The following is a 17,342-nucleotide window of genomic DNA, read 5'->3' as shown; positions in this document are numbered from 1 at the left end:
TGGCCCAGTGGGGCAGCCCGAGCAGAAGTTCCTTAGAACCCTGCAGGCCTCTGTTCCAACTTCCCTAGGCCTTTCCCTGAACCAGGAAGGCCCAGAGTGTTCTCCGGGTTTTCCCTCTTATCCCCCTCTCGCTGCATGTGTGTCTTACACCCTCCAAGGAGAGGCCTCTGTATCCAGCTCTCAGGATGTGCAGAGCTGCAAATAGCACAACAGCTGCAGATGGAGGTGGCTGCCCGGGAAGCGTGCCACCTGCTGTCACCGCGGGAGCCGGGCTGCCACGGGCCTCCCCTGGCCCTGTGAGCAGCCTAGTAGAACCCTTGGTGATTTCGGCCAACTCACTAGTGCAAATTCTGGCTTTGATTCTCTTATGTGTGCACATGTGATGACGGAGGGCAGGCAAAGAAGAGGAGAACGTGGGTCCTTAGTGTTTTCTACTTACCTTCAAGGCAGCCTCAGGGTTCACTTCACACCAGTAATGACCTCATTTGCACAAGGTGAGGGGGTGGGCGGACACATGACTGTCTGAGCCCAGCAGCTCACAGGGATCCAGGGTCGGATCCAGCCTGTCTGTTCTTGGTGCACGGCCTTTCCCTCAGGATTTGTTCAGTCCTTTCCCTTTATCTCCTTAAAATACTTTCCTCCTAAGCTTTCTGCTTGTTCCAAGACTCACATTTTCCTTGGCCACATTCCTACCCTCGAGAATGTAAGTATTATTTATAAAGCACCATGGGAAACTTGTCTTTAAAGAAGGAAGCCGAAAAGGAAATTAAAGCCCCCACTTCTGCCACACACACTGCAGAGCTGGAGGTGGCCACGCACGTCCCCAGCCAGTTCTCCCCCAAGGCAAGTGGGAGAGGGGACACTGGGGAAACGGCATCCGGGGGCTTCACCTTTCTCAGAGGTGAGTGTCCCTGTGCAGGGGTGTGTGGCTCTGCCGGCAGACAGGAGGCCCCCCTGCAGCACTGAGCTTTGGGGCAGATGCTGGACACTTCTGGACTTACTCTTCCACGAAGACATGGATTTGCTTCCTCTGGGGCCCAGCCCGAGGCTGGAGGGGAGTTCTGGTTCCTTTCAAGGCCAGTGTGGCCTGGCAGGGGGGCCGTAAGTCCAGTCTCGAATGGGCAATGGCCTGGTGGGGTTCAGGTGTGAGTGACACCTCCACAGGAGAAAAACCACTCTCCTGGAGTAAGTGGGCTGGATAAAAACACACCTGCTGAGAGGCGCCCAGATCCTGCTCTGACAGTCAGTCATTGGCCTTGGTCCTGGGGGAGAGTCTGCGGGCAGGTTTAGCACCTCTCTCAGCTTTTATGTGCGAAGGAGAGACAAGACACAATTCAGAAATGAGAGTATAGGAAACTGCTACAGATGACTGTGAATTTACCTTGTATTTTCACCTTTCTTTTTGTTTTGTTTTTCACTGTGCAACCAAAAATGTTAATATTTAGAATCTAAATGTTAAGAATTCAGCTGGTATTTAACACATGTTACTTCAGGGGCCTACCTTAAAAAAAATCCCAAACCCAACTTTTTAAACAAACCCGTACATGTTGACAGGTCAACACTGAAGATTTTACAAAATAAAGATTTGCAGTAAATCTTTATTTTACTTTATCTGTTATATTCTGATTCTTTCAACTACATTTTCAACATGCTTTAGCAAATACGTTGTTTCTTCCAGGTGGGGATTTTGCCTCAGGTTTCCTTTCTGATGACCACAACCTACCCTAAGAGAGAAATGGTATCAGAAATTCCTTTTGTGCTCTGTTTGGAGAGGCCTTGGCATCCAGAAACAAAGAAAAGTAACATAAACCTGTGCCCCAAAGAAGTAAGATAGTGATAAGCAAAGGCTAAAGCAGTTCTGAGCTTTAAGTCTCTGGTTTTCCTTTTTTTTTTTTTTTTTATTGGGGTGACAATTATTAGTAAAATTACATAGATTTCAGGTGTACAATTCTGTATTACATCATCTATAAATCCCATTGTGTGTTCACCACCCAGAGTCAGTTCTCCTTCCATCACCATATATTTGATCCCCCTTACCCTCATCTCCCACCCCCTAGCCCCCGAAGTCTCTGGTTTTCAAAACAATTCAAGCACAGGCTGGGCGGTCACATGCTTTGTGGCAGCTCGTCCTTGACCACTTGCTGGTTGGGTGTCCTCGGGCAAGCATTTACCCTCCTCAGCCTCAGTTTCCCCATCTGTAAAATGGGGCACAATAATCATACCGAGTCCACAAAGCTTCACTGGCATGTGTGAGAATTTAATCATTTAATCCACGTAAAATGCTGGCACAATGTTGTCACTTGGTTAGAACTCAATAAATAGCCATTACTTTTCAAGTGACAAGAACAAAATATATAATAAGACATAATTAGCTTATAATAATTACTATTATATTATTACAAAGCCTCCTTTTCTCTTCCAACTTGAGTTTCCACCCAAGTTGTGGAAGTAAGTATAGTGGCTTCATTCCTAATTATTTGAACTTGATGTCAGTGGTTCCCAAGCTTGTCTGAAACTGGTGTCACCTGGGTCTCACCCCAGAGATTGTGATTTAAACGATCGGGCTTTGGAGGTTTTGAAAGCTCCCCAGGTGATTCTAACTAACAGCCAAGCTTGGAAACCAGTGGTTTTTGGTGTTGATCGAATCCAAAAGGCACACAGATGTCTATAGTTTAAATCAAATTAAAGCAGTATGTATTCCAAGCTCAGCTGACTCATTCTGCTGCATTAGCCATTCAAATCAGCCAATCAGTTGGACTTATTTTTTCACTGAATTTGTGTTTTGACTGATTTGACCAATTAATTCAGTAAAAGGTTTAATTCATTATAATCATATGGCCACAGCTTCAAGTAAATTGAATTTGTTGGGAATCAACTATGACTCTGTGGTTATTTGGAAACTTTTAGATGATACATTACCACTGAAGTTCACGTTGTTTAATTCTATTCTATACATTTGCTAACCTGGATATTAAATAAAAATGCTGATATAGTTTTGGATTGATTTGACCAATTCATTTAGGTAAAAAATTTGACTCCTCAAGCCTCTATAGCTACCGCCTAAAGGAAATTGAGTTTGTGGGGCACCAATTAGGATTTTAAGTCTAATGTAGAATAGAAATGACTACAGGAGTCCACATCGCTTCATTCCATCCCGCACATTTGCTAGCCAACTGGATGTTCAAATGCTTATTGTCGCAGTGAGATGAATGTTGTCTCATCCCTTTGATCGTGTCCTGGGGACCTTTGGAGGCGTGTAGTAGCTACTGGATTTGTGCAACACTGTCTGTGTATTATTAACCTCTTTAAAAAATGAATGAATGTGTTGGTCCACTTAGTGCTTTAGCCATACTGATCTGTCAGATGAATGATGAGTCAGGTGGCACTCACAGCCTCTATCAACTTCCTGTCAACATTTTCCGTTAAAGGCATGAAATGCTGGGTTCAAAACCGTGCCTGAACCCCAGGAGTTCTGCAACTGGCCTTGAACCTGGGGCATCACGGGCCCCTTTCGCTAGCTGGGTGGAGCTAACCTTTTTGGGATGTATCCATAGTTGGATAAACAATCACTTGTCTCCAAGTGTCTATGTTTAAAACAAAACAGTTATAAAGTTGAAAATCGGGCAATTTTAGGTGAGCTACTCCCCCCACACTAGAACAAGTCATTTATTAGGATATTTATGTGTAACAGGTGAAGAAATGACATCATTAGGAAATGGCAGGCATAAGAAAGGTATTTTCAGTTTTCCCTTCTGATAGTTTAATTAAAAAAGGAACTTTAGGGAAAAGCTGGTTAGCTCAGTTGGTTAGAGTGCAGTGCTCTTAACAGCAAGGTTGCCAGTTCGATCCCCACATGGGCCACTGTGAGCTGCACCCTCCACAACTAGATTGAAACAACTACTTGACTTGCAGCTGATAGGTCCTGGCAAAACACACTTAAAATAAATAAAATTTAAAAAAAAAAAAAAAAAAAAAAAAACACGAAAAACATGGAAATAACAAAATCAAACCTTTAAAAAAAAAAAAAAGGAGTTTTAGCTAAAAATTGGGTTAAAAAAATATCTCACAGTGGTCAAAATGGTAGGAAGTGAACCAGTATTTAGTACATGCCTATTAGGTGCTAGGCTTTTTCTGTGCATAATCTCCTTTCATCCTTACAACAACCCCTCAAGATAGAACCAGTCCCAATTCATAGATAGGGTAACTGAGTTTCAGAGAGATTAAGTGACCTGCTCAAGGCTGCACAGCATGAAGTCACAAAGGTGGGATGTGAACTCAAGCCAGTCTGTCCCAGACCTCGTAAGCTATTCACAGCATGTCAGGATGACCAATCATCCTGGTCTGCCTGGGACTAAGGGATCTCCGGGAACTTGGGACTCAGTTTTAAAACCCTGACAGTCCCTGGAGAACCAAGGCAAGTGGGTTACTCTACTTGGTAACCAGAGGCCACAGCTCCCTTAGCCAGGCAGCCAGAGTCCAGACCCTAGGTCTCCCCTGATGGGAAGGGCACAGGAGAGGCCTGGATTCCTCACTTATTTTAGAAGATAATGTACCCGACCATATTATACCCCCAATGTACAAAGTATGATGGCACTTATAGCCAAATTACTAATCCTTAGATCACTTAGGTCAAGGTTCAACCGACTTTTCCTCTGACGGACCATGTTTGATTTTGTGGGTCATTGGGTCTCTGTCATGACTACTCAGCTCTGTCTTTGTAGTGGGAAGCTGCCATTGACAACACAAAAATGAATGGGTGTGGCTGTGTTCCAAGAAAACTAGTTACCAGAACCAGAGGTGGGCTGGATCTGGCCCATGGAAAGTTTGCCAAACCCTAATGTAGATTAATGAAGAATCTTTTGCATAAATAAGGCATTTTAGAAAGAGAATTCTTTCTGGAGGTTACTTCAGTTGGCATAGGGTCAGTGGGTAGTTGGGAGCTGCCTTTTGGATCAACCTATTCCGTAGCGATGTTTACTGCTTTCTAATATTTTGGGGGTATGGAATTTGACTTCTCTAATCCTACCCCAAATCACATAGTGTGTGGGTGTGTGAAGGCAGCCGTAGGACATCTCCCATCACAAATTTATATCCCCTTCCCTGTCTGTGGGGAGCTATTATTCACATTCATTTCTATGTTGTCTTCTCAACCACTTCTTTGCTTTCCAAATACCATTTAAAAGTAATTCCAATTGCACTCTACATAAACTAAAGGCATTCATTTGCTTCAGTATTGCACTTTCTTTATTGTGTGTTGAAAACACGTGATTAGATTTTTCTGCAGTGAAAGCAAACAACCCTTTACCACTTTGCCATGCCAGCATTCATTCATGGGTGCCCTCATCCTCTCCCTGGGTTCTTTCTGAGCACTTGCTCTTCAAGGGGAGGCAGCGAAAGGCCCCTCAAGACCCCGTGCCCCATCGCAAAGATGCCCCAAAGAGGAGGGGCCTACAAAGCTCAAATCCTCAAATGCAAAAGGTATAGTGGGTGTGGCTTGAGCACTCCCTGGGGATGAAATGCAAACTGAGGGGGTGGAAATAGCAAATGGTAAGCTCAGGCTCAGGAATAAGGCAAGCACTGGAGGGGACAAAAATTAGGTTAGCTCAGGAATAGAAGAGGCGCTCAGCCTTTGGAGACAGCGGGTGGTCCTAAGGAGGACACAACTGTTAAAGCAGGCAGAAGCCACTGTCGGTTCTCAAGCGGGAGGTGGACAGCGATACAAATAGTGATTTAGGCAGGTGACCTACTGGTGTCCAGGGCAATTGGACCTAGGCGGCTGGGTCAGAATGTGGCAGTCAAAATGGACAGTAAGGGACAGGGTTCAAAATAACTCCACAGGAATCAGGAGGAGGATGGTAGCATCACTAATTACAGAAAAACTGCAAAGCGGTGATGCTCACGTAGGAAGATGATTTCAAGTTTCAGCTTGAAAAACTTCAGGTATTTTCATGCTCCGTGAATAGAGACGTTCTCTGGGTGAGCAGGAGAGAGACCAGGGCTGTCTGTGCGTGTTTTATGTGGAACTCCATACATGATAACTGAGCCAGGCAAGGAGGTAGTTCCCAGTGCTTTTTGACTTTCATTTGCTTAATGATCTCTGCCTGAACTCTTTAATGTTTGGCTGGAGAGAAACATTAAAATTAGTGTCTCTTCTGACTTTGGCTGCACAAACTTTCAGATGACATTCACATCGGACACTTCTCTACTAATTTTGGGTTCCCCCAAATCCATTTTTGAGGTAACCTGTAAATTGCCTAAATGACCAGCTCTGGTGAGGGTGGGTCCTGAAGACTGGTTTTCATTGCTTCATCCTGGCCATCTTGCCCAGGCCACATCAGTCACTGAATTGGTGAATGGTAAGCTTGCACTTGACTTAGGAGAACTAAATCAAACAGCTTATGACCCTAAAGGAGAGTCATTAGGGTATTAAAGACGGTCTGACAACATTTAGGAATACATAGACACACACTTAAATATTCAGATAATGCATGAATTAAGCAAGGCACTATTTTGGTGAGATGATAAAATCGAAATCAACTATTCACCTGAAAACATGTCATAATTGTTTATCAGTTTAACCCACTGACTTTAGCTCACCCTTGTAAGAAAGGCATTCATGTTGAAGATTATAGTGATATCCTATAGAGGAGAATACAGTAATAAATAATTTAGCTTCTTTATGCTTTAGTCGCTTTCCTAAATTACTTACAAAACAGCAACCAATATTACTGGTTCTATTGGGAAGTTGATACTATTTTCCATTTCTTATTTAAGAATGGAGTCATTAAAAAAGAGAGAAGGGACACTGGGAGTGAGAAACTCATTATTCTATTAGATACAGATTCTGGTATCTTGAGAAGCTGCATGTTTGGTTTGGCAGAAGGATATTCAAAAGCCACTAAGCAAGAGAATGACATTAGTTGTAGCCAAAGTCAATAATTTTTATTTCAGTTTTCCACATGCAAGCATATGAGTAGAACAGAGCACATTTTATATTTGTACATTTTGAGAAAACATGTAGAATTAGAATTATAATATGAAACACATCCCTTATACTACTGAATGTTTCATCACTACTTTGGAGAGTGCTGCATGGGCAAAAAATATAAAAAATAGTGACCTCTGAAATTCCAGTACAGTGCTAGTGTGGGCTTTGGTATGGTCCAGAAAGAAGGAGTCACACCTGAACGGTCTGTTATGTAAAAAATTCTAGAAGCTGTTTCCAGAACTTGTCATTCAAATATCATAGCAACTTACCAGATAGAACCCTCATTGCCAGGAAAATTTTCAAATATCATAGCAACTTACCAGATAGAACCCTCATTGCCAGGAAAATTGAAATTATTTTTCTGATTTCACTACAAATGAGAATATCTCTAACTCTCCATAAAGGCCAAGAGTTTCTCTGTCTCTCTCACCCTTCAAAAGAGGAGTGTTTTGGAGGCAGATCCCTACCCCAAACATAAACATGGTGAAATACATGCATTTCCAGGGGGACCTTTACCAAAAGTTCAGACAAATTGGGAGTCCTTTTTATGAAATATTGTTTCTCTACACTCTGACAGTTATGCCTGCCAGACAAAATGTTTGAAACAAACTTTGTAAACCTCCATATTTTGAGAAATCAATGGTAGGTGTTAAGACTGGAAATAGAAGAAATTAATGAAAAGAAATTACTGACAATGTAAATAAAGGCCTCAACAGTGCTTGGCACAAAGTAGTTGCTCAATAAATATTACAAATGTTAGTTATTATAATTTTATTTTTTGGAATATTCATATTTAATGACAAATGGTAGCATGTATATACATATTTATAAATGTAAATACACATTTGCATATATAATGGGTATGTACAGAAAAGTGTCCAACTTTTCTAATTGCCAAAAATAATCTTTGCCTGTGAATTAATTCATTGCTGTTCACTGTTTATTTTTTCTGAAGAGACGTAGAGAGGACAGCACTAGCAGAGGTGTGAAATGGCTCATCTATTTTAGTTAATTATTAACCTAGAAGTCTCGCCATAATTATTCTGAATTTAGCATTGAAGCAACTTTGGCCATTGATGAAACACCTAATTAATAAATTAAAATTGCAAAACATACTGCATGGTGCCACTTTTAACACAGAATAACAGAAGGTGAGACTTAAGAGGGCTCAGACATCATCTGACTGGCCAGAGCACACAGTAAGAATCAGAGGGGTCATTCCAAGACTGGATTTTCGCCACCACTTCCAGGCTGTCCAGTCTCCTTATCTGTAACGCTTTCTTGCCCCCTCGATAAAAACAAGTCTATCTGATGACACCGAGCCTGTGTGAAGCCATTACAGTTGGCTTTGTCTCCTTGGCCGCTCGTGGGTGACAGCCTTGTAAGCCTCTCAAATACAGAGAAGAGGGATTATGACTGTAAGAAAATTGGAGGGCCCCCAACACTGTCTCCTTAACCTCACCTTTCTACTCTGTGGTTGTAGATTTCCAGAAACACAGGAACCTCACCTCATTTTAGAATAAAACAGGGCATTGTTTTACTTTGGCTTTCCAAGTGTAGTTTTAAAGGAAGTCTTTGAAACAGGTCATGGAAATCTCTTTCTTGTGTCTAGACACAGCATTTTTAGTGAGAATGGGTTACCGACGAGTTCCAGAGGTCACTTGTCCTTGATCCTTACGTTCTGCTGTTTGGGACGGGCAGTCCAGTTGGGCGTATCAGCCTAAAACCACACCTGCAGAACCTAAAATGTACTAGGGGCTGCAAACCCGAAGGCAGGTCTCCTATATGTTGTCTCTCCAGTACCAAGTGCAGGCCTGGCACATCGTAAGTGCTCAATGAAGTTTGTTGGAAGAAGACGCAAACAGAATTCCTGGTTCCCTGAACTTTCCACAGGAATAGACGAGCAACTTGATTTGGGGGTGGGCATCTGTACTTTCCAAAACTGTCTCCCAAACGTGATGGTCTGGGGGCTACTTCGGTGACTAGAAAACCAACCAATCAGCCAAACAGAAAACCAAACACCCTTTCAAACTTTCCCATCCAGTTCTGGTAGCCACACCGAGCATGTTTCCACATCTGAAGGGCATTTTTTGAACTTCAGTGGGTGACTTGGAAGTGTACCCCTGTACACCACTACTTCGTACAGAAGGCTATGCTGTTCAGAGATGCCGGCCTCTGTGGTTTGCTCACCCCCGGGGCCGGCGGGCCAGCTGCCTGTGGCACCTCACCTCTTTTGGGAACACCTGTGGCGAAGCCCATTTCCAAGTTTCTTGCTTTAGTGGGGTTACATGTAGTATGGTGTTCCCCATCAAGAAAGATTAACACTTAAGTTTGCTTGCTGATATTTTAGACAATGTCCTCCTTAATGAAGGCCTTGCCTCATTAGAATCCCAGCCAGCTTGACTTCTGATTAAATGTGTCCATTAAGTGGTGGGAGATGCTTCAAGTGCAGGCTGCTGAAAAGCCGGCTCTTCACACAGCCATGTGTTGTAAAGCTATTTCGTGCCTGCGGCCCACTACTAGGGCAAGGCATTCCAGCACAGTGTGTGTCAGTGCTGCCAAGAGACAGCGCAGGGCATGAATATGGATATTTCAAAGAAGGAGCAACAGTTGAGAATGGACAAGACACAGCCAGGGCAGCTTCCCAAAGCCTATGATTGCACCGGTAGCCAAAGCATCCTTGAAGAAAGCTCAGTCCTGCTCAATTTTTACAGAGGCTGAAATTGCATCTGAAGACGTGTTTTTGAGATGTGAGCACTGAGGTCCCTTTATGTAAGCACCAGCTATAAACCATCGTTACGGTGACCACATTTTCTCTTCCAGAGTCATCAGGAAAGAACAGGACAGGGCTAAAGAGGACACTCTGCTTCCTTTCTTAAAACCTCCCCCAGTGTCGTCTCATCTTTGGTTTTGAATTATAGAAAGACAGGCAGTTTTGCCCTGAGCCAAGAAGACTGTGCCATGCCTCCTTCACACAGCGGCAACGTTTCACAAAAGAGGTGTATTTACCTGATTTTTCCTATGGCATTTAAAAAATCTGCAGTGGATTTTGCCACAATCATTCTTTTCCATCCTTAAGGCACCACCGTGAGTTGGTATTAAGAAGAACATTAACTTCACTTAAGCCTGGAGAGAGGTTAGTGACACGTCCACGATCGCACGGTGACTGGAGACGACCTGCCTGGGCGGTTTCTTACTCAGTTTGAAGGTTGGCTATTGAAACAGCAGGTGATATTTAGTCATTTTAGAAGTCTCTTAGGCTGTGTTTCTAAATGGCTAATGTCTAGCTTAAGAGGGGGAATCACTTAGATTTTATTCACCGCCCCATGTCAACCAAGTAAAAATAAAAATACATTCAAAAACTTTGCAGACAAGTTCTCTCATGATAAGTCTATAGTTGGTTATTATTAAGGTAGCAAAGTCTATTTAAAAGATACCTCAAGTTTTTGAAGTTGGCAGGTCGATGCCCTCAGGCCCCTCCCCACCCCGACAGGGCCACTGTGAGAGAAAAGCATGAGAGTGTCAAGATCAACATCCAAGCCCACTTGACATCTTTAAACTTTTCTTTTTTGAGTGAAAGCTGACTTTCCGAATATCTGGTTGCCACTTTTTCAGTCTTTATCTAGATAATTATACTGTAGACAAAATGTTAGAGAATTAAGGGTTACTAATCAACTCACAGCAATTATTGATTTAAATTAACTTTTCCCTTTTTATGTTCAGCTGTGGTTGAAACTCATATTTTCCTGGAATCAATAAACTGATCTCGCCCCTCCTTTACCCTTTGCAGGTTAAATAGTTCTAGTTCTCCTAACTACCTGTTTCTAGCTCCGTCTCCAGCCATCTCTGTGAATCTGCTCTGAGCCGTTGTGAGCTTCCTGGCTACGCTCTCTTGGGTAGTTTGGAAATCTGCCCACACCAGCTGGCCCTCACCCTCCAAAACAAAAAACAAAACAACGCACATATTCCCCCAGACTAACAGGAGGACTGGCTCACCTTCCCCAGTCAGCATGTGTCAGTTACTGCATATGTATTAGTAAATGGAGTCATCTATGGGTTTCTTTGGCCACTTTATTGAGCAAATTAAATTCTAAGCTAGTCAAAAATTTAATAAATTGACCAGAAAACTCTTACCCACATCATACATACAGTAATGAAATGAAAACACATCTTTCAGGAAAACCATGTCTGAAGAAGAAACCCCTAGAACTCTTCGCCACATGGCAGTGTGCTGTTGCTCACTGAGACATATGATTTCCTCTAAATGATGACCATCACAAGAGCTGGTCCCATTGGATGTGCACAGGGACCTGAAGAAGAAGAAAAACATTCTTTGTAAGTTGAAAGTAAATGAAAGTAGGCTGATAATGGTTTCTATAGATTTTTGATGTGAAAAATTAAAGACACTGGTTTGTTATTAAAAAGCATGGGCTTAAGTTTTTTGATCCCTTAAAGTTCTTATTCAGAAAACATGCTTAAACACAACCTTTAATGGCTCAGTATCTAAAATAATATCATGAGGGGGCTGGCCCAGTGGCTCAGGTAGTTGGTGCGCGCACTCCTAACGCAGAGGTCACGGGTTCGATTCCCACATGGACCAGTGAGCTGTGCCCTCTACAGCTAAGATTATGAACAACAGCTCTCCCTGGAGCTGGGCTGCCATGAGGAGCTGGAGGTTGGTGTGAGCTGCCGCGGGGCTGCTGTGTGCTGCCGTGGGCTACTGTGTGCTACCATGAGTGGCCAGTGGCCAGCGTGAGTGGCCGGCAGCCGGTGTGAGCTGCTGTGAGCTGCCGACCAACGACTGGCGACCGACTGTCTCAGCCGGGGAAGCGCAAGGCTCATAATACCAGCATGGGCCAGGGAGCTGTGTCCTACACAACTAGACTGAGAAACAACGGCTTGAACTGGGGGCGGGGGGGGGGGAGCGGGTGGCGGAAGAAGGGGTTTAAAAAAATCATGAAAGCACAAGAGTGAGCAAATCTATATGCATCTTGCTATAGGAGGAATCGTGTCACCAGTTACTAAAGGGAAGTGCACGAGTCCTGGCGTGCTTGATAAAGATCTGACTGGGGAGGTGTGTGTGGAAATGCCACCAAGGAGAAGGAAAGCCTAGGCATGATAAAAGATGCAGCAAAAACTAGAGCTGGAAAAGCTACTCTTTTTGTCTATGAAATCTGCATTTGTTCCGTTCCCTTGAATGATGCCATCTGAGCCCCTTGCAGCGCCCCTTCTGTTGTCTCCACCTTTAGTCTAAAGTAAAGACACGCAAGTGATGGGGTGCAGTCCAGGTATTTCAATCCCTAAAAGTCAGTTCAGTGCAGGAGGCATCAATGAAAACAGAAGCTGATGTCTTACAATCATGACTGTGGCTTTGCACAGGTCCAGGTTCAAAATTTCCACCCTTATGCCACCTCCCATCTCAACCGCCGTCCCCCCCAAAAGAAATAGAAAGGAATGGAGCACGTAATTTCTTTTCTTGAGGTTCTCTAAGTAATCTTGGGTTCGGGTTGGACTGTGTGTTAACATCATCAGTCTGAATTCTTATCATAGCAGAGTAGCCAGATCTTATGTTTTTAAAAACCTGATGGGTAGTTCTACCTATTAATGGCCACTTTCAATGGCTGCTTATATACACACTCTCTAGTTCAGTTCTGAGGTGGCAATTGGAACTTGTGCTAAGCACTGCCACTTGCCCACTCATTAGAGTGACCACCCATGGTCCAACACAATTTAATTCTATCTACATAGTCACCAGTTGCCTGATTAAAGACTGATAATGTCCAAATCAAATTACTCATCTTACACAAACTGCATCATAGTACCAAAGTGAAATCCTTGTTTTTTCAATTTGTTTCCCAAAGAATTTCTATTAACCCAGTTCATTTTTGTGAACAGGAAGTCATATGGACTTGGGAAATGATAAAATGTATGCAACTGAGAGCCCAAGATGATAATACATAGAGGCCAAATATATAAATATACTTATGCAAAGAGATGAAAATAATACATTTTGAGGCATTTTCACAAAAAGTTGCCTCTTTAGAGAAGAAATTCAATTACATGTCTTTACCTGAATTTTCAGATGTAACTCACTTTGTAGAATATTTGCAATATTTGAAATACTGACATTTCCTCTCATTTTTATTATAAATTGGACTTGTATTTCTCTAGAACAAGTATTAGACCCAGAAAATTGCAAAGCATTCAATAAGAATGCTTCAAACCATACCCCAAAAAGCACATATTTAAAGGTAAGATTATCTTTTACTGCTAACTTAAAAGTACTCCTCAAAATAACTTACAGAATATGAATGCAAAGTAGTCAGAGTTATTTTTATATTTCGTATAATAGCTAAGACGCTTAAAAAGAAAAGCAATATTATAACAGAACAAAACAAAAGAGACAGCGGAGTCACTTGGCTTCTATCAAGGCTTCTCCCTAGCATTCTGTAAGAAGAGAATACACAAGTTGCATTTTTAAAAGTTAGCCCACTGTAGAAGCTTATGACTTTTGGCAATGAATAGTTGACCCTGTAAAGCCTTAAGGAGATGCAGACTCTTTGATTCAAAACACAACTGACTAACTGGAAAGCTCTCCAGCCACAGACAAAATGGCAGCTGACCAAGGGTTGTGTAGACTAGGGTTGGGACAGAAGTCCACCTGGCAGGGAGCTGAGGCAGGAGTCAGAGCAAACAAGACTGCAGCAAATGTCAGGGTACAGATAACAATCCAAAACACAAGAATTTGAGATAGATTGTTTATATTGCCTTTCTTCCCCCACTGGAAGAGCAGCTCCCCATGGGCAGGAATTTTAACTTGGTCACTGCCATACCCCCAGCTTTTGGAACAGTGTTTGGCTCAAAGAAATTGTTCCATAAATATCTGATGAGTGAAGGAACAGAAACTAAGTTTCAGAGGACAGATTTGTCAAGGGAAATAAAATTCCACAACTATCAAATGAGCACCTAAGCAGCGCTAAGCCAAGTGTCCACGTATAACATGGAAGTTCAAGGCTGCAGTATGACATGGGAATTAAATGGTAAGATGTCAAACCCCAGGGAACCATTTGGGATTTCCTGAATCAAAATCCCAGGTGAGGTACCCAGAAACTAGCATTTTTAAGCAAGTATCCAGGTAAGTCTCCTGCATACCAGAGTCTGGATTCTACTAAAGAAGGGTTTTGTAGACAAGTAAAAAGATCTATTAAGAATTTTCTTTCAACCCATGGGCAAGGAAGCTAATACTTTGGGTGGTTACTGTAGGCCAGGTATTGTTGAAGATGCTTTCACTTATAATAATTTAATAATAATCTAAGGAGATAGTTTTACTGTATCTATCCTTCTTTTTAAGGAAACAAGCTCCACGACAGTAACTAACTTGCCTAACATCGCACAAGTACCTAGGGGGACTCTGAGCCAGGTTTAAGTCCTGAGGCCACCTGCTCCAAAACAGGGACATTCCACAGCGCCCCACTTGAGTAAAGGTACATAAAGCCAGTTTCGGATTGGTTGAATCTGTCAAGATGAATTTCTGGAAATCAAGATTTGACGTGTTAATTATACATGCTTAGGCCTAGACCTAGAGAGTCTAAACCACCTGTCACTTTAACAATCCTAATAAAAAAGGCCGAGCACTTGGGGGAAGTGGTTTGTCTGGGGCAGAACTAGAAAACTCAGGTGTACAGGGGTTGGGACAGGAGGACATCAGGGGAGGTGCAGACTGTCACATCTAACAGGCTCTGTCAGCTCTGCACAGGCCTACTGTCCCTCCTGGTAGCCAGGTCTCATATTTCGAAGAAAAGTCAAAAATCCAGCTTCCCATGTGAAACACCCTGAGTTTTAAATATAGATAACCAATTCTTAAGTTTAAAACACACCTCAAAGGCCAATCCAACAGGTCTGGAAAACAGGGACAGGTGGATGGGGCTCCCGCCTGCAACCTCTGGTCTGGAGTTCGCGACCCCAGGGAGTTAAGCTACATAGAGTGACTAGAATATTGTTTAGAGCAATGATGCTGACCGACTGTGTGTCCTGCTTACATGAAGGTATAGCCTGTTTAATTTCATAAAACACGCATCAAGCTGTCTTTTGATTTTATACAGGTATATCAGACGAGGCCTGAAGGCCAAGTTTTTGTAAATTGAATTGGGCCGTTCTATTAACTTACCATTGTAGGGTTGCCTCATTCTGCTTTCGGAGTGATCTTCAGTTGGCATTGGCCAATTTGAAATTTATGATTCCCTGGCCTTTCAGCTCCTTTTAAAAGAAAATGGAGTGAATTCTCTGAGGGAAGAACTTCAGTCATAGTAAACACCCCATACTGCTTTATAATTGCATTTGGAAATTTTCTAAGTGGGATTTCTTGGTACTGAAGCGTTAAGGCTGCTCTGTTTCTGAGCAGAAATTCTCTCACACACAATAACACCTGATAATGTGTGATTTACTGAATGATATGATAATATATATCCTGAAACAGTAAGTTTAGAACTAATGGGGTTTTTGTCCCTGCTATTATTCAATGATTTTATGTCAATTTATGTAGTTTGACTATGAACTAGCCAGTGAGTATTTGTAGTTGTTTTTAACATTTCCACAATCTAAATAATACTCCCTTCTTTCAGTATTGGCATCGCTTTAGCAAATATTTTCACATCTATTTTATGGCAGGGTTCAAAAGAGCCCTCTCCCTTTGTACCTTTTTCCAACGTGTATGTGTTTATTTCATGTTATCAAGGGAGGCATGCTAACCGACCAAAGCAGAAATCAAATCAAGTTCCTACAATGTCACAATATCACCAGTCTGACGACGCTGAGCACAGTACAGACGCACAAGTATCAGTGAGAACGGATTATAAAGGCACTTACAAGGATGGCCTGCCAAGACTCCTAGTTTCAAGCCCCAACCAAAAGTCTCCAGGAAGTGAGGCTGGCAGGTTCCAATCTCACTTATTTTCATGGCTATTTGTTTTTCATTGGAGTTTTCCACAGTAGGGCAAGCACAGCATCAAAGAAGTCGGGTGGATTTTTGAGAAGCCTCCTCACTCCCCGAACTGTGACGGAGCCAAGTTCCGGGAGTTGCGCTGCCACAGCCACAGGGACGAACCCCGCGCTCCCCAAGGGCGCCCGCCCCGTCCGCGGGCTGCCACCTCCGCCACCCAGCGCCGGGTGGGGCGGGCGGGGCGGGGGGCGACGCCGGGCTGAGGCGGTGGGCGGGGCTGAGGCCGCGGGGCTGAGGCTTCATTTGTGGGTTTTTTTGTTTTTTGTTGTTTGGTTGTTTCAGGAACGCTCCGGGCGCTAACCAAACCCGCCTGCCTGCCTGCTCCTGGGCTTTAGAGAAACGAAAGAGTTTGCTTATCATGCCCATGTTATCCAAGGCTGCTTCTCTGCCCAGGAGCAGGGTTCCCAGTGGGCACCAGGGCCTCCTGGGGCTCTGAGCCCTCCCCCTATTTTTACCCACTTCCTGCTTCCACTTCCTCCTTTCCCCTCCCCCACCGCCTCCCTCCCTTCCCTCACTTCTTCCCCACTTCCTCACCCTCCCATCTTCTTCTGCCCCCACTTCCTCTTCTTACCTTTCCCCTCCCCCACTTCTTCCCGCCCTTCCCCCACTTCTATCCTCATCTCCCACCTCCTCCCTCCCTGCCCCCACTCCTCCCCACCTCCTCTCCCTCCAATCTCCTCTTGCCCCCACTTCCTCCTTCCCCCACCTTTGCCCCTCCCTGCCCCACTTCCTCCCTCCCTTCCCCCACTTCTCCCCCCACTTCTCTCTTCCCCTAGCCTCCCACCTCTTCCTTCCCTCAGTTCTGCCCCACTTCCTCTTCATCCCATCTTCTGCCCCCACTTCCTCCGTTTCCTAGCTCTGCCCCTCCCCCAACTCTTTCCTCCCTTCCCCCACTTCTATCCTTCCCCTAGTCTCTCACTTCCTCCTTCTCCTTTCCCCACTCCTTCCCCCATTTTTTCCCACCCCCTTCCCTCACTTCTCCTCCACTTCCTGTCCCTCCCATATCCTCTTGACCCCACTTCCTCCTTTCCCCACCTTGGCCCCTCCCTGTCCCCACTTTCTCCCTTCCTTCTCTCACTACTTCTCTCCTCAGGCACCCACCTCCTCCTTCCCTCACATTTCTCCTTCCTCCTCACCCTCCCATTTCCTCCTGCCCCCACCTCTGTCCCTCCCCCAAACCCCTCCCTTCCTTGCCCCTCCTGCCTCCTTCCCTCACTTCTCCCCCTGCTTCCTCTTCCTCATTTCCCCTCCCCGCCCTTCCCCCACCTCCTCCCACTTCTTTCCTCCCCCCACCTCCTCTCCCTCCCATCTTCTGCCCCACCCCCTCCTTTGTCCACCTACACCCGCCCCAACTGC

General features: G+C 44.1%; 1 long non-coding RNA gene across 1 annotated transcript; it reads right to left on the bottom strand.

Moving 5' to 3' along the window:
• Positions 1-11,041: 11,041 nt before the first annotated feature.
• Positions 11,042-16,138, bottom strand: LOC109449800 (uncharacterized). Its single transcript, XR_002137755.2, has 3 exons — positions 15,854-16,138; positions 15,156-15,244; positions 11,042-11,298 (listed from the first exon to the last, which is right to left on the bottom strand). It is a non-coding gene; the product is annotated as an uncharacterized LOC109449800 (long non-coding RNA).
• Between the last annotated feature and the right edge of the window lie 1,204 nt (positions 16,139-17,342).

This window comes from Rhinolophus sinicus, linkage group LG04 (assembly GCF_036562045.2).
Source record: "Rhinolophus sinicus isolate RSC01 linkage group LG04, ASM3656204v1, whole genome shotgun sequence".
In the NCBI taxonomy this organism is placed as follows: Eukaryota; Metazoa; Chordata; class Mammalia; order Chiroptera; family Rhinolophidae; genus Rhinolophus; species Rhinolophus sinicus.
Note: the sequence above shows the minus strand (reverse complement) of the source record. Positions and strands in the feature narration are given on the sequence as shown.